Source organism: Salvelinus namaycush, chromosome 36, assembly GCF_016432855.1.
Source record: "Salvelinus namaycush isolate Seneca chromosome 36, SaNama_1.0, whole genome shotgun sequence".
Taxonomy (NCBI): domain Eukaryota; kingdom Metazoa; phylum Chordata; class Actinopteri; order Salmoniformes; family Salmonidae; genus Salvelinus; species Salvelinus namaycush.
This window is the reverse complement of record NC_052342.1, coordinates 3,669,070-3,688,098: the sequence shown is the minus strand read 5'-3', so window position 1 is coordinate 3,688,098 and position 19,029 is coordinate 3,669,070.

Below are 19,029 nucleotides of genomic sequence, written 5' to 3'. Positions count from 1 at the left end.
CGGGATTCTTCACTTGACCCAATCATGAACGTCATTTTCCAGGATAAAGAGATAGGCCTATGATGTGTCTTCTGATTTTTGTTGTCCTCTGAAGACCACTCAGCCAATCATGATTTTTTTTCATAGTGTTTTTTTTCCCATATGGCTTTGAAATATCAAGTTTATTCCTTTTTAAATAACCACCTTGTTTACTCTCTACCGAGTCAGGAATTCATGCAGAACCCAATAATTAAAGGCTATCCCACAACGCATTATACATGACGAGTGACAGAACTAAGGCCTGGGTCCGTAGCGTAGCATTACCCCCTTCCCTACCCAATCAAAACCCATCTGTGTCAATGTAATTTCCAACAAAGGCCTATACCATGAACAGATATAGGGGTGGGCCTTTTCTAAAAAAAGAAATGCAAATAAGCACAAACAAAAAGAACCTCCCGTGGGAGTGTCTTTAGAATAGATTATCTGTCACACACACACACACACACACACACACACACACACACACACACACACACACACACACACACACACACACACACACACACACACACGTAGACACATACACCATTCTCTCCCCCTCTCTAGCTCTTGCTCAGTGATTCAAATGATAAATCACAACTGGAGGGTGATAGTTAAAAGTCCCCGTAGGAGGGGGCTGTGAGGTAAATTCTACTGTTGTCTGGGGACGAGAGGTATACGGAGCTGTAAATACAGAAACACACGCAGGAGAGTTGAGTTTTACCCACGAACCCCCACCGCTATACACTTAAATGTATTTCTGCCCGGGTGGTTTTCTTTTTAGTTATTTGACGTGTTACACAGGACTGACTTGATTGACAGTGAGGAGATTTCATATACTGTTTGAACAACCACGGAGATCCAATGACTTTCGTGGTATAAAAAAATTAAATAAGTGTCACCAATCCACCGGAAGTAGGATGTCAGTAAAAGCTATGCTTCCCTAGGGCCTGTCAAACATGAGTTTTATCCATGTTCAATTTCGAAGGAGTGTGGTTGTTGCGAAAAGGCAATAGGGCATTTTGACAGTTCCATTCCAGTCAATTAATAATCAATGGCGTGTCAAAATGACAATCAGGGTCTCTACACGTTATTAATAAATGTAGTCTACATAGTGTATATTTTTCTCAATGATCCTCTTCTCTTACTGCTTTGTTGAGACCATGTGAAACACCCATTCATAGATGTATCATGCTTATGTCTGATAATGGAGACATGCATCACAACCACACACACACAAAATATCCATAGCATAACAGGCCTCAAAGCGGACATTTACTCCTTCTTTACTCCTTTCAAAAAGGGCAGTGAGGTCAATGGTCCTCCCTAAAACCACTGTCTGCAAATTTGCCAAGTCCATAACACAACTGTTGATTATGTTTCACAATTTGACAGCTGTGGAAATGACAGCTGTGGAGACAGTTTACATATCCAAGTTTTGTGACAAGGCCACAATCATTCCACAGTGATTTGTGCACTGAATACCTTCATGAAATGAGACAGTTTATTCTCCTAAGGTATCACGTTCAGTCGTTTGAAAGGGAATATAGTCTACAGAGAAAAAACTAAAATATATAAGTAGACCATAGAAATAACCTTCCACACATTGATCCTTGGAAGTCAAAAGACCACACAAAGGAAACTTGATAGATCGTTGAGAAAGTTCTCACTTGAATGGAAGACTCACTTTTAAATTAAAAACAGTACTTCTTCTTCTTTGAGGTTCATTGACAGACTAAAACCGATAAGGTGTATTGCCGCCACCTACTGTATGGGTAGTGAACAAAAACTAAATAAATCCATTGTGGGAAAGGGGGGGACAACAACATCACATAATGTAAAAAAATAAAATAATAATAATAATTTTATATATATATATATATATATATATAAAAAGCTTTACGGCTTTAAAAGCACACCATGTGATAATCTGAGTACAGCGCTCAGCCACCAAACAGATACCCGCCATGTTGTGGAGTCAACAAAAGTCAGAAATAGCACTAGGCGACTAGGCGCTGACCTAACATAATCGTATGGTGTGCTTTCGCTGTAAAGCCTTTTTGAAATCGGACACGATGGCTAGATTAACAAGAAGTTAAGCTTAAATTTGATGTATTGCACTTGTGAATGTATGAAAGTTAAATATTTCAAAAAAATATTTTCGAATTTCGCACTCTGCCATTTCAGCAGATATTGTCGAGGGGTTCCGCTAGCCTTAAGAAGCTAATTCATCCTCAGGTATTCTAATATCTAAATAAATGATAATATTTAAGACGGAGAATAGTATGTTCAATAGGGAAGATAAATACCGAAGAGCGCGCACCTTATTCACGTGCCAACAAGACTACATTTCTAATGAGAGACACCTTGGAGTTTTTCCAACTACTTGCACATTTTTCAAAAAACAAGCCTGAAACCCTTTCTAAAGACTGTTGACATCTAGTGGAAGCCATAGGAACTGCAATCTGGGTCCTATCTATTTGTATATCCCATAGCCAAGCATTGAAATGGCCTGTGACCTCAAAATAAATAATTCTGGATGGATTTTCCTCGGGTTTTTGCTTGCCATATCAGTTCTGTTATACTCACAGACATTGTTTTAACAGTTTTATAAACTTGAGTGTTTTCTATCCAATGCTACCAAGGTTGGTGGTGGCAGCATCATGCTGTGGGGATGTTTTTCTTCGGCAAGGACTGTGAAACTGTTCAGAATTGAAGGAATGATGGATGGCGCTAAATACAGGGACATTATTGAGGGAAACCTGTTTCTGTCTTCCAGAGATTTGAGACTGGGATGGAGGTTCATCTTCCAGCAGGACAATGACCCTAAGCATACTGCTAAAGCAACACTCGAGTGGTTTAAGGGGAAACATTTAAATGTCTTGGAATGGCCTAGTCAACGCCCAGACCTGAATCCAATTGAGAATCTGTGGTATGACTTAACTTCTCTAGGATAGGGGGCAGCATTTTCACATTTGGATGAAAAGCATACCCAAATTCAACTGCCAGCTACTCATCCCCAGAAGATAAGATATGCATATTATTAGTAGGTTTGGATAGAAAACACTCTGAAGTTTCTAAAACTGTTTGAATCATGTCTGTGAGTATAACATAACTTATTTAGCAGGCGAAACCCCGAGGACAAACCATTCAGATTTGTTTTTTTGGAGGTCACTCTCTTTTCAATGGATTTTCATTGGGAATACAGATATCTAATTGACGTGCAGTTCCTACCGCTTCCACTGGATGTCAACAGTTTTTAGAAATTGGTTGAGGGTTTTTCCTTTGTGTAATGAAGAAGTACGGCCATCTTGAACGAGGGTCACTCGAAGTGTCCTGTTTGTTAGAGGCGCGTGACCAGAAAGCTAGCTACAGTTTGTTTTAATCCTGTATTGAACACAGATTTTTATTTATTTTTTATTTTTATTTCACCTTTATTTAACCAGGTAGGCAAGTTGAGAACACGTTCTCATTTACAATTGCGACCTGGCCAAGATAAAGCAAAGCAGTTCGACACATACAACAACACATAGTTACACATGGAGTAAAACAAACATACAGTCAATAATACAGTGAAAAATAAGTCTATATACAATATATATATACAAAGATCATCCCGTCTTCAATTTTAGCGATTATTAACGTTAAAAATACCTAAAGTTGTATTCCAAAAGTAGTTATAAATGTTTTGGCAAAGTTTACAGGTAACTTTTGAGATATTTTGTAGTCACGTTTCACAAGTTGGAACAATTGTTTTTCTGGATCAAACGCGCCAAATAAATGGACAGTTTGGATATATATCGACGGAATTAATCAAACAAAAGGACCACTTGTGATGTTTTTGGGACATATTGGAGTGCCAACAACAGAAGCTCGTCAAAGGTAAGGCATGAATTATATTTTCTTTCTGCGTTTTGTGTTGTGCCTGCAGGGTTGAAATATGCTTCTCTCTCATTGTTTACTATGGTGCTAACTCAGATAATAGCATCATTTGCTTTCGCCGAAAAGCCTATTTCAATTCTGACATATTGGCTGGATTCACCACCAGTGTAGCTTTAATTTGGTATCTTTCATGTGTGATTTAATGAAAGTTAGATTTTTATAGTAATTTATTTGAATTTGGCGCACTGCATTTTCTTTGGCTTTTGGCCAAGTGAGACAGTAGCGTCCCGTCTAAACTCAGATTTTTGGATATAAATATGAACTTTACCGAACAAAACATACATGTATTGTGTAACATGAAGTCCTATGAGTGTCATCTGATGAAGATCATCAAATGTTAGTGATTCCTTTTATCTCTATTTCTGCTTTTTTTTACTCCTCTCTATGGCTGGAAAAATGGCTGTGTTTTTCTGAGGCTATGTACTGACCTAAGATAATCGCAAGGTGTGCTTTCGCCGTAAATCCTTTTTGAAATCAGACGTGTTGGCTGGATTCACAACAAGTGTAGCTCTAATTTGGTGTCTTTCATGTGTGATTAAATGAAAGATTGATTTTTATAGTAATTTATTTGAATTTGGCGCTCTGCCAAATTATCCCAGAGAAGTTAAAGATTGCTGTACACGAGCGGAGCACATCCAAATTGAAGGAGTTGGAGCACTTTTGTCTTGAATAATGGGCAAAAATCCCAGTGGCTAGATTTGCCAAGCTTATAGAGACATACCCCAAGAGGCTTGCAGCTGTAATTACTGCAAAAGGTGGCTCTACAAAGTATTGACTTTGGGGGGGTGAATAGTTATGCCTGCTCAAGTTTTGTTTTTTCATCTTATTTCTTTTTTGTTTCACAATAAAACATATTTTGCATCTTCAAAGTGGTAGGCATCTTCAAAGTGTAAATCAAATGATACAAACCCCCCTAAAATCAATTTTAATTCCAGGTTGTAAGGCAACAAAATAGGAGAAAATGGGGTGAATACTTTCTCAATCCACTGTATCAACATTTAAGACATGGATTTCATGTTATAATGTTAACAAGGTACCCAAAAGTAGTTTGAAGTAATGTTTTCATTTTATTAGCTAAACAAAAGGTGTTTAACCTTTTCACACGTGAGTTCCAAATATCTCTAACGGTCGCCCCAGCGTGAGTTGTTTCATGCACATGATGTCAGAATGCACTCACTGTTCAAAAATGTGATTCTTATGCAACAGAACAGTTAGCTGCCTGCTAAATATCTACAGGCTATGTTTCAACTTGTCAATTTCACATTATTTTCTAACAATTTGTATTTTCTATTAAATGCAGAGCTGTAGTCGATGAACAGCATTCTCACATAGGTATTCCTCTTGTCCAGATGGGTTAGGGCAGTGTGCAGTGTGGTTGCGATTGCGTCGTCTGTGGACCTATTGGGTCGGTAAGCAAATTGGAGTGGGTCTAGGGTGTCCGGTAGGGTGGAGGTGATATGGTCCTTGACTAGTCTCTCAAAGCACTTCATGATGACAGAAGTGAGTGCTACGGGGCGGTAGTCGTTTAGCTCAGTTACCTTAGCTTTCTTGGGAACAGGAACAATGGTTGCCCTCTTGAAGCATGTGGGAATAGCAGACTGGGATAAGGATTGATTGAATATGTCCGTAAACACACCAGCCAGCTGGTCTGCGCATGCTCTGAGGACGCGGCTGGGAATACCGTCTGGGCCTGCAGCCTTGCGAGGGTTAACGCGTTTAAATGTTTTACTCACCTCGGCTGCAGTGAAGGAGAGCCCGCAGGTTTTGGTAGCGGGAAGTGTCAGTGGCACTGTATTGTCCTCAAAGCGAGCAAAAAAGTTATTAAGCCTGTCTGGGAGCAAGACATCCGCGACGGGGCTGGTTTTCTTTTTGTAATCCGTGAGTGACTGTAGACCCTGCCACATACCTCTTGTGTCTGAGCTGTTGAATTGTGACTCAATTTTGTCTCTGTACTGGGACTTAGCTAGTTTGATTGCCTTGTGGAGAGAATAGCTACACTGTTTGTATTCGGTCATGTTTCCGGTCACCTTGCTCTGGTTAAAAGCAGTGGTTAGTGCTTTCAGTTTCACTCGAATGCTGCCGTCAATCCACGGTTTCTGGTTTGGGAATGTTTTAATCGTTGCTTGGGTTGGGTTGCGATCGGGGCCTCATTTATAAATGTTGCGTACGCACAAAATATGGCCCAAAAAAATGTGTGTGCTGGTTTTCATGTACAAGTTGGCATTTATAAAAAAACGGAACGTGATGTCAGAATGTCTTTATCCTCCCGCAAACGTTAGACCATGCCAACACACAGTGTATAGTAGTTGAAGTATTGCATTGCAAGAATGCAAAAGTAGCCTAGTGCAAATGGGAAATATATGATGATATAGAAGAAGATGCAATCATTTGCTGTTAGTGAGAAGAGCGAACATCTATTTATTTGATCTTTTGCATTCTGAAAAAACTTAAAATATATTTCTGATTATTTCATTTCCATGATCATTGCAGAATAAATTGCTACTCTTTTCTGACTCTTAAGGTTTCATACTCGTGAAATAGCCTATGGGCCTAAAACAAGTGAAGATAGGCTACCATTTGTCCCATCTCTCATTTAATCGGACCCACCTCACAGTAGTAAATACACAATGTTCCATTATTTAAAGTATTTTGTTCTTTGTGATCGAATCTGAAAATCAGTTTAATGATCGAACAGATGGTTCACAATTTCCATTGACGTTTGTCTGAATACTGTAATGTCAAATTTCTCAAGTAGCCTTGACAATATTTAATTTATAAACATAATGCTTACTCTGAGTGTACAAAACATTAAGGACACTTTCCTGATATTGAGTTTCACTCCACCATTTTGTCCTCAGAACAGCCTCAATTCGTCGAAAGCGTTCCACAGGGATTCTGGCCCATGTTGAGTGAAATGCTTGCCACATTTGTGTCAATTTGGATGGATGTGTCACACCCTGATCTGTTTCACCTTTCCTTGTGATTGTCTCCACCCCCTCCAGGTGTCACCCATCTTCCCTATTACCCTCAGTGTATTTATACCTGTGTTCTCTGTTTATCTGTTGCCAGTTCATCTTGTCTTGTCAAGCTTACCAGCGTGTTTTCCGAGTTCCTGTTTTTCCTAGTCTCTTTCTTTCTCTTCCTCCCGGTTTTGACCTCTTGCCTGCCCTAACACTGAGCCCACCTGCCTATTCTGCCTGCCCCTGACCTTGAGCCTGCCTGCCTGCCGCCCTGTATCATTTGGACTCTAACATGATTATGAACTCTTGCCTGTCCGTAGTTTCTCAATAAATATCAGAGACTTGAACCATCTGCCTCCTGTGTCTGCATCTGGGTCTCGCCCTGTGTCATTATAGGATGTCCTTTGGGTGGCAAACCACTCTTGACACGCACAGGAAACTGTTGAGTGTGAAAAACCCAGCAGCATTGCAGTTCTTGACACAGACTGGTGCGCCTGGCACCTACCACAATACCTCGTTTTTTATTTAATTTTTTATTTCACCTTTATTTAACCAGGTAGGCAAGTTGAGAACAAGTTCTCATTTGCAACTGCAACCTGGCCAAGATAAAGCATAGCAATTTGACACATACAACAACACAGAGTTACACATGGAATAAACAAAACATAGTCAATAATACAGTAGACCAAAAGAAAACAAAAAGTCTATATACAGTGAGTGCAAATGAGTTAAGATAAGGGAGTTAAGGCCATGGTGGCGAAGTAATTACAATATAGCAATTACACACTGGAATGGTAGATGTGCAGAAGATGAATGTGCAATTAGAGATACTGGGGTGCAAAGGAGCAAGATAAATAAATAAATACAGTATGGGAATGAGGTAGGTAGATAGATGGGCTGTTTACAGATGGGCTATGTACAGGTGCAGTGATCTGTGAGCTGCTCTGACAGCTGGCGCTTAAAGCTAGTGAGGGAGATATGAGTATCCAGCTTCAGAGATTTTTGCAGTTCGTTCCAGTCATTGGCAGCAGAGAACTGGAAGGAAAGACGACCAAATGAGGAATTGGCTTTGGGGGTGACCAGTGAGATATACCTGCTGGAACGGGTGCTACGAGTGGGTGCTGCTATGGTGACCAGTGAGCTGAGAAAAGGCAGGGCTTTACCCAGCAGAGACTTGTAGATAACCTGTAGACAGTGGGTTTGGCGATGAGTATGAAGCGAGGGCCAACCAACGAGAGCGTACAGGTCGCAATGGTGGGTAGTGTATGGGGCTTTGGTGACAAAACGGATGGCACTGTGATAGACTGCATCCAGTTTGTTGAGTAGAGTGTTGGAGGCTATTTTATAGATGACATCACCGAAGTCAAGGATCGATAGGATGGTCAGTTATCGAGGGTATGTTTGGCAGCATGAGTGAAGGAAGTTTTGTTGCGATATAGGAAACCGATTCTAGATATAATTTTGGATTGGAGATGCTTAATGTGAGTCTGGAAGGAGAGTTTACAGTCTAACCAGACACCTAGGTATTTGTAGTTGTCCACGTATTCTAAGTCAGAGCTGTCCAGAGTAGTGATGCTGGACGGGCGAGCAGGTGCGGGCAGTGATCGGTTGAATAGCATGCATTTAGTTTAACTCGTTCAAAGGCATTCATATATTTTGTCTTTCCCATTCACCCTCTGACTGGCACACATACACAATCCATGTCTCAAAAAAAAGAAAAGTGCCAGAGTTACAGTTTTTACTTGAAAATCGATGGCAATGGTGGTCTATCAAAGATCAACAAACAATTTGACAGAGCTTGAAGAATTTTGAAAATAATAATGAGCAAATATTCTACAATCCATGCGACATATCCAGAAAGGCTCACAGGTCATATGGTTTAAAAAAAACACTCCTGGCCCTTGGAAGGATGAAAGCATTAAAATCCTTTACAAAGACAGAGACAACTGCAATTGGACAGAAACAAACAGAGCTCACGGTATTCAAGGTTGCATCGTATTACCTTTGCATCTGTAATTAAAAAGATACTCATACAGTATGTCATCACTATTGTGTTGATTAAAACATTACAGTCAATCATTTTAGATTTAAAAGACCTAAGTCGCTTAGGTACGGAAGTGTGAATATATAAACTAAATTTGATCACATCCACATTTTCTCAGAACACAAATAAATGGGACTATTTTAGGCTATTAAAACATGATGTTACGTTTATCCTGGTCAGGCCCAGATGGGATCAGAACGCATAGGCTTCTGCTGGCTACCTGCAGCTGTGTTTGTTATCAGTAGGCTGCTATTGATCAGTCTGAAGCGCAGACTAATTGTGCACGTTGCAAAACCTTTTTTTGGGGGGGGGTGAGCTTCCATATAAAACAGATCATTGCAGTGAATTCACTTGTACCCACATTTTCAGTTGCAATTTGCTTTTACCTCATGCAATGTTTTTGCATGATATTGATCAAAATGAAGCCTGGTAAAATTTGCAATCATTTTATGAGAGGATTAATCGTTCATTATTGACGTTACTTGATGAAGAAAATAAACCCATTAATTGTCTTCACATACATGCTAGTGAATTGTTGCATTATTCAAATGTGTAATATGGTTTGGTTGCAATACTCAGTAGTGTCATATGTTTTAGAATAAAACGTTTTTGTCATTGTTGAATAGCTTGTGCTTACTGGCTAATGGCTACTGTGATATTTACAATCAATTTGAGCTGCGGGCTAAGAATGTTGTGTTGCCAGCTACAACAAAAGGTAATGGAAGGATTTAATTGAATAGAAAAGTAGAATTCTCTTTCTTCACCCCGCTCCTCAGAATATCCTTCATATCTCAAAGTGGAAATAGGGCCTACAATTTATTAAATTGATTGCAATACAGCCCATATTGGGCATATATGAATTATAATGACTTTTGAAGCCCAAGAAACAAATAAACTCACAAAAAAGAGAAACGTCCTTTTTCAGGACCCTGTCTTTCAAAGATAATTTGTAAAAATCCAAGTAACTTCACAGATCTTAATTTTAAAGGGTTTAAACACTGTTTCCCATGCTTGTTCAATGAACCATAAACAATGCATGAACATGCACCTGTGGAACGGTCGTTAAGACACTAACAGCTTACCGACGATAGGCAATTAAGGTCACAGTTATGAAAATTGAGGACAGTAAAGAGGCCCTTCTACTGACTCATCTGACTCACCTGCTCATCTGCGTGAATGTGGCTTAGGCTTGCTGCAAGGAGGCATGAGGACTGCAGATGTGGCCAGGGCAATAAATTGCAATGTCGGAACTGTGAGATGCCTAAGACAGTGCTACAGGGAGACAGGATGGACAGCTGATCATCCTCGCAGTGGCAGACCATGTGTAACAACACCTGCACAGGATCGGTACATTGGAACATCACACCTGCGGGACAGGTACAGGATGGCAACAACAACTGCCCGAGTTACAACAGGAATGCACAATCCTTCCATCAGTGTTCAGACGGTCCGCAATAGGCTGAGAGAGGCTGGACTGAGGGCTTGTAGGCCTGTTGTAAGGCAGGTCCTCACCAGACATCACCGGCAACAACGTCGCCTATGGGCACAAACCCACCGTTGCTGGACCAGACAGGACTGGCAAAAAGTGCTCTTTACTGACGAGTTGGGGTTTTGTCTCACCAGGGGTGATGGTCAGATTCGCGTTTTTCGTTGAAGGAATGAGCGTTACACCGAGGCCTGTACTCTGGAGCAGGATTCGATTTGGAGGTGGAGGGTCCGTCATGGTCTGGGGCGGTGTGTCACAGCATCATCGGACTGAGCTTGTTGTCATTGGCGGCAATCTCTACACTGTGCGTTACAGGGAAGACATCCTCCTCCCTCATGTAGTACCCTTTGTGCAGGCTCATACTGACATGACCCTCTAGCAATCTAGCAATGCCACCAGCCATACTGCTTGTTCTGTGCGTGATTTCCTGCTAGACAGGAATGTCAGTGTTCTGCCATGGCCAGCGAAGAGCCCGGATCTCAATCCCATTGAGCACGTCTGGGACCTGTTAGATCAGAGGGTGAGCGCTAGGGCCATTCCCTCCAAAAATATCCGGGAACTTGCAGGTGCCTTGGTGGAAGAGTGGGGTAATATCTCACAGCAAGAACTGGCAAATTTGGTGCAGTCCATGAGGAGGAGATGCACTGCAGTACTTAATACAGCTGGTGGCCACACCAGATACTGACTGTTACTTTTGATTTTGAACCCCCCCCCCCCCTTTGTTCAGCGACACATTATTCAATTTCTGTTAGTCACATGTCTGTGGAACTTGTTCAGTTCATGTCTCAGTTGTTGAATCTTGTTATGTTCATCCAAATATTTACACATGTTAAGTTTGCTGAAAATAAACGCAGTTGACATTGAGAGGACGTTTCTTTTTTAGCTGAGTTTATGTAACATTTGTTTACCATAAAAGCAAAAATGTTGATATGAATACCTGTCATTTAAATTACAAAGTCTTTTGTGGAATATTATGTTTCTACGTTGGGGTGGCAGGTAGCCTAATGGTTAGAGTATTGGGCCAGTAACTGTAAGGTTGCTAGATCAAATCCCCGAGCTGACAAGGTAAAAATCTGTAATTCTGCCCCTGAACAAGGCAGTTTACCCACTGTTCCTAGGCTGTCATTGTATATAACAATTTGTTCTTAACTGACTTGCCTAGTTAAATAAAGGTTAAATATAAACTTTGTGTAAAAGCACTTTTTTCCTATTGAAAATTGTACACTGGCACTTTAAAAACTTCTGGTTTGTGATGATGAAATGCAAGAGATCTTCAATTAATTCATTGCTATGATCATAGATCTTCAGAAGAAGATCACCCTTTTCCTTTCTTTCTGTGCCACCAAATGTTTGCATATACTGGTAAAGTTACTAGGTTGTTAACTACCTGGTCAATGAGGTAACATGACTGAACAAAGTGTAAACAAATGGTTAATGACGAGTGAGTCGTTTTTGAACGGCCCACGACATGCTTTATGAATGTCAAATTCGGTCCCAGCGATCCGCTATAGGAAGATAAAACATGTTGTGCCGGTAATACGGGTCAGATCTTTTGACCTGGTTGGTATAAAACATTTAGTTTGTTGCCCTAGTGATTCAAATAATCAACTAATCATCAAGCTTTGATAATTTGAATCAGCTGTGTAGTGTTGCAAACACAAGCGTTTACCCCTTGGGGTCCCGGGGACCGAGTTTGGAAACGCTGGTCTAGAAGCAAGCTATTTTCGCCTTAGTAATGATGCAACCATGATGCTATCGAATCTGCATTCTATTTTGTTCTATAGGGCACTCAGAAACAACAGTACAGTGAAGCCTGTACTGTTGTGAGATTTTTTTCATAATCACACAGTGCTCGAAAGAGAAAAGATCTGATCGCACAGCAAAGAAAATTGTCACATACGCGAGCACCTTAGAGCCCCGCCCCCTCCATCCTCACATACTTTGTGCCCCGTTAAAAAAAATGGGTGCTTGGCACCCTGAGAGAGAAAACAGTGAATTATCGTATAAAACAGTCTGTAGATAGACTGTGTTATAGAGCCACATCTTAAAATAAAGGCCCTTTCCTGGTTTCCTGGCAGGCTGGAGTGTTGTAACACAACAGACGGGGTAATTTATTTAGCTCTGATTTGGCAAACAACTAGCGTCCAGCAGATATATTCAGTAGACTTATACAAACTCATTACAATAGTGTCATCGCTTTTGGGCTAAGAAAAACCCCTTTTACTTTACACTTTCTGGTTGACTGCATCTGATGTTGATCTAGGCTGAACAGTTGGCAAATGCTCCTTCGGTGTGCATGGATGTATTGCTGGACCAACACTTCATGATTTATTGTAGGATCCGACAACGCAAATTTATATAGTTGATAATAACGTATCTTGATAAACAGCAGATCTATAATTCTAAACCGATCTTGATGTGCCTGAATGACAAGGATAGATACTTGAAAAAGCATTACAATGCATCACCAATGCTTCTCTATTCTGTACATACCACAGTCAATCCAAGTTGGGGACAGATGTATATAGATAGCTTGGGGGACAGATCAGTAGCAGTCTTCCCTGAAATCTCAATTTCTGAATGAGCCATATGAGCTTTTGGAGGCACACATCGACATCCATCGCTATCCCATAATACCATGTTGTGTAGAGCACCATAAGCATCCATCGTTGTCCCCTAATGCACCAGCTAAAGCCTCCTCCTGGAGCCACCAGTGCTCAGTGGGAGTTGATTAATGGAGAGGATTTCCAGCTATCAAGCTGGGCTCAAACTGTTTCCATTATGCATCCTGAAATCTCCTCAGATCATGTTTTAGAAGCCGGTATCTTTTTTAAGTGTCTCCAGATTAAGCATTTTCATCTGTGTATTTCAGGAATCTTGGTGTGAGATGGTAGAGCAGGAAGAGACGAACATCTGAAGGCAGCCGCGTGTTTCTTAATTTGTGTACATGAGAAGATTTCTGTCAGTGCGAGTTAAAGTCAAGGGAACGGGTGAAATCTGTCGATTTATCTTTCACGAGGACTATGGCGGGCTTGTCATAAAGATTTTGCCGCAGGTCGGATCACATACAGTATTTTAAGGTAATCACAATACATTGCGGGGGCAAATCAAGCAGTCGGCTGATTCGCGCTGGAAACAGTACGCCAGACTGTCACAAACAGCTGTTGTTGTCAAGCACAGCTGGTCTGAGACTGCCTTACGATTGTTTGGTTGCTCAGACAGACACTCTTGCGCTATGGTAACTTTCATATTTTACACTCGTAGTCATATGCAATTTGTTTTTACAGCTGTTTAGTGTAGTCATTGAGACAACTTAACTGCTTCAGCCGTTGGAAATGGTTTCCCATACAAAAGGGGAGTAATGCAATAACATTGTAATAACATTGCTACTACTAGTGAACATTGCTACTACATTGCTACTACTTCCCATGTTTCTGGTCAGATTCATATAACTCCAAACTCCACAATTCTGCATGTTGGCTCAGCAGAGATCAACAGCAGGCTTATTCAATCTACAATTAATTAGAGTTTCCCGTCAACCCTCATATTACTTAGCCCGGCACTGTGATGAAGAGCTTTCATGTGTAAAAGTGCGATGTCAAGGTCTGCTGGGATGAAATACATCTTAATGACGTTCCATTTACTCTTTCATCAGTACAATGTCAAATGCCCCCATTTCAAATTAATACAAGTATTATTTGTGATATTGAGGTACATTTCAGTGCTTAAGGGGATGGTGCCAACCTATTTTTAACACTGGAAAAAGCCAGAATGACTGTGAGCTCAGCGATGCATGTTAGCCGATGCATGTTAGTGTGAACATTGAAAATACCAAGCTTGCTATAAACTATACTAAGTATGCAAACATGTTATACTTTACCTTAGGCCACTTGGATGAAATTAGGTCAACTTTACTATAGACATTGTGACGACAGCTAGTCAATATATAGAAACATACAGAGGGAGACCTTTTCCCACATATGCAATATGCATGTTGCATGTAACACCTTTGTTAAAAAGTCAAAGGCCAAATCATTTCCTTTCCTGTGCAGATGCGCAATCATGCCAGACATAGCAGATATAGCGACACCTGCTGAGGCTCGGTCTAGGTAGTTAACACTGCTTTGAAAGGTTAATGAAAATACTCTTTCTTTCTAGGTCTCTGTACTTTTGATAGCAGGAATGATTCCCTGGTGTGTAACAGGGGGAAAGAAGGACAAAGCCAGGATAGTTTCACCCTTCCTCTAATTGCGATGTTGAAGCCAAAGGTTTTTATTATAGAACCTGGTCAAACTTCTAATAAACATTGAGCCCCCATGAGCATGTTGTTTTCCCCTGTCTGCTGGGGATGCTATTGTCTCAAAACAAAGCATTCTGGGAAGGTCTTACGCACGCTCCTTTTCTTCTAGTCAACTCTGGCAACACAAATTTTCAGAAGAATGGTTTACAAACGGCACTGAAAGTAATGAAGTCACAGCAGCGTCTGCATTAAGCTGCTTATGAGATTAGGCTATTTAACATACCTTCTCGAGTGCAGAAATTATTTAGAACAAAAGGTTAGTACAGCACAGAGATTTGAGCCAAACTGGAGATTTTCCTCCTCACTTGAAACATAAATGCAGCTGAAATTGATATATTAGAGAAAATAATGCAATTTGAGATATAATCAAATGTGTGAATGAAAGAGTGAGGTTCAAGCACATTCTAAATTCTACAGAGGTAGGTAGATCAGGTTTTGTGTGTGATAGATGGAAAAATATGAAATATTAACTATAAGTGTTATGTTAATGTCGGATTTTGTGCTAGATGCACAAACTGATGCACAGGGATGTTTATATCTGAAAGTATATTATAACTTGACAATTTTCGGCATTTTTATAAAGAATATGGGTACCTCTCAACCTGGCAAAGGCAACATATTATCTTTCAATTGTATATCATAAAACAACAGTCATCTAAAAGTTGTGTGGGACCCCTGTGGTGTTATGCCTCAGGATTGTTGTACCACGATAGCTAACTGTAATCAACACTGAACCAAAACACAATATACAATTCTAGTCAGATTGAATAAAGAATTAAACTGCATATCATACAGGTACACCAACAGCCAGACATATGCAGTCGTTGCCATCGGCAGATGCTTCTCACACTAAGGTAATAAACTGGTTATCCACTGTAAACCAGGCCTACATTGCAACCTTCTAACATCTCTGCTCTGTTGGCCTTATGTCAATCCAGTTTTCCCCGCCTAAACTGGCAGAGCTTCTGAGTGTGCCTATGGACTGCAGAAAAAAAGACAAACAAAACACTTTCTGGGAGCAGAGAGAGACCTTTCTGATGTTTTATTTGTTACCCAAGATAGTATAGAATATGCACCATGTTTTGAAGTAATAGTAATATGAATTTGAAAGGAGAAGAATGATCAGCTGACTAATGTGCCTATCATGCATTTCCCCCTCAAGTTTATCGAATAGTTCAAGCCAATCAGAATGCTTCTCTCATTATTGTTGTGTTCAATGAGGAACACGCCCCCCCCCCCCCCCCCCCCAAAAAAAGGCTTGTTTTAAACAGTAAGAGTAGCTTTGTGGAAATCCCAATCACACATGAATTAGCAGCCTCAAAAATAACACTGTGTTGGAAACATAATGATTGTGCCTGTATTAACTCAAAGCATTCATTTACAGAGTGGTACAGGGTTTCTGAACTCAGACTATTTAACAAGTCCCTTCAGTGTAGAGGTCGCTGATGAGTAAATGATGTTTGAAACAGAGGCTGCTTTTAAAACAGACATAAAATAATCATAGCTTTCGAAGGCTACCACTGAGACGTTTGTAATTTTAATGAGTTATAATACTTTGACTTTCAGATGTGGTCATGACAACATTCCTCGACAGTCAAACAGAGGACTAAGACGGTGCTTTTTGATATAAGCACTTCAGTTAAGCGCGATTTAAATTGAAACAGATGAAATATCAAAAGTATTATTGCATCGTAACAACATGCCTCATACACTATTGTAGTATTTGAGGTAACTTTTCTGTTCAATTTGAATTAAACCAATGGTTTTTGGCCTTTACCTCTGAAGATTGGCATCTCAGTGGGTAATGGAAGCATCCAGAAGTCCCAGAGCCCTGTCTCCATCCCGCCCTCTGTATGTGTGGGCCGGCTGGGTGCAGCAAACAACCTCCTGAGCCCAAATGTTTTTATAAATATATATATATATATATATACACAGTATATTTAAGTATACTTATATATATATATATATATATATATAACAAATTCATATAATATACTGTACTTCAATACGATATGTATTTTTGTAGTATATCTTTCTGTACAGTGGTGATACAATATTATCTGATCTTCATTTAAGTCACAACAATAGACAAACACAGTCTGCATAAACGTATAACACACAAACAATTATAATTTTTCATGTCTTTATTGAACACACTGTGTAAACATTCACAGTGAAGGGTGGAAAAAGTATGTGAACCCTTGTATTTAATAACTGGTTGACCCTCCTTTGGCAACAATAACCTGAACCAAACATTTTCAGGAGGAGGAGTTTTGGACCATTCATCTTTACAAAACTGTTTCAGTTCCACAATATCCTTGGGATGTCTGGTGTGAACTGCTCTCTGGAGGTCATGCCACAGCATCTCAATCAGGTTGAGGTCATGACTGACTTGGCCACTCCAGAAGGCGTAGTTTCTTCTGTTCAAGCCCTTCTGTTGTTGATTTACTTCTGTCTTTTGGGTTGTTGTCCTGTTGCATCACTTAACTTCTGTTGAGCTTCAATTGGAGGACAGATAGCCTTACATTCTCCTGCAAAATGTCTTGATAAACGAGGGAAGGCAGCAAAGCAGCCCCATACCATGATTACAGTTGGGATGATTACAGTTGGGATGATGTTTTGATGTTGGTGTGCTGTATCTTTTTTCTCCACACATAGTGTTGTGTGTGTTCCTTCCAAACAACACAACTTTAGTTTCATCTGTCCACAGAATATTTTGCCAGTAGCAATATTTTGGAACATCCAGGTGCTCTTTTGCGAACTTCAGACCTGCAATGTTTTTGAAGCAGTGGCTTCTTCCATGGTGTCCTCCCATGAACACCATTCTTGCTTTGTGTTTTACATATTGTAGACTCGTCAACAGAGATGTTAGCATCTTCCAGATATTTCTGTAAGTCTTTAGCTGACACTAGGATTCTTCTTAACCTCATTGAGCATTCTACGCTGTGCTCTTGCAGTCATCTTTGCAGGATGGCCACTCCTAGAGAGAGTAGCAACAGTGCTGAAATTTCTCCATTTATAGACAATTTGTCATACCGTGGACTGATGAACATCAAGGCTTTTAGAGATACTTTTGTAACCCTTTCCAGCTTTATGCAAGGCAACAATTCTTAATCATAGGTCTTCTGATGTCTCTTTTGGTCGAGGCATGGTTCACATCAGGCAATGCTTCTTGTGAATAGCAAACTCAAATTTTATGATTGTTTTTTATGGGGCAGGGCAGCTCTAACCAAATTCTCCAATCTCGTCTCATTGATTCGACTCCAGGTTAGTTGACACCTGACTCCAATTAGCTTTTGGAGAAGTCATTAGCCTAGGGGTTCACAACCTTTTTCCAACCTACACTGTGAATGTTTAAATTATGTATTCAATATAGACAAGAAAAATACAATAATTTGTGTGTTATTAGCTTAAGCACAGTGTCACGCCCTGACCTTAGAGAGCCTTTTTATTTCTCTATTTGGTTAGGTCGGGGTGTGATTAGGGTGGGCATTCTAGTTTTTCTATTTCTTTGTTGGCCAGGTATGGTTCCCAATCAGAGGCAGCTGTGTATCGGTGTCTCTGATTGGGGATCATAATTAGGCAGCCTTTTTTCCACCTTTAGTTTGTGGGATCTTGTTTGTGTGTATTTGCTTTCTGCACTGCATGTAGCTTCACGTTCGGTGGTAGTTTATTGTTTTTTCGTGTTCATCAAAATAAATGATGTACGCTTACCACGCTGGACCTTGGTCTGATTCTTCCATCAACGAGCGTGACACACAGTGTGTTTGTCTATTGTTGTGACTTTGATGAAGATCAGATCAAATTGTATATCAAATTTATGCAGAAATCCAGGTAAATCCAAAGGGTTCACATACTTCTTCTTCCAACTGTATACTATAAATATTCTGTCATTTCACTAAAACACACTTATTAAAAGTGTATATTAAATTAATTGTTTATCATTATTTTAGTATACTATGGACTCTATTTTCTGCTGCTGTTAAGCCAGGCAGTTTGCAATTTCGACCAGAAAGAGCGGAAATTAAAAATAAAAAATCTAACGAAAGACAATTTTTTTGTTTTGAGTTAATATTTAACTAGGCAAGTCAGTTAAGAACAAATTATTATTTACAATGAAGGCTACCCCTGCCAAACCCTCCCCTAACCCTGACGACGCTGGGCTAATTGTGTATTGATTCTCGATCACAGCCGGTAGTGACGCCTCTAGTCCCCCAAATTCTACCCAAAGCTTACCCATGTTGTTGCAAAACGATTGAAGTCAATACGTCATTGCTTT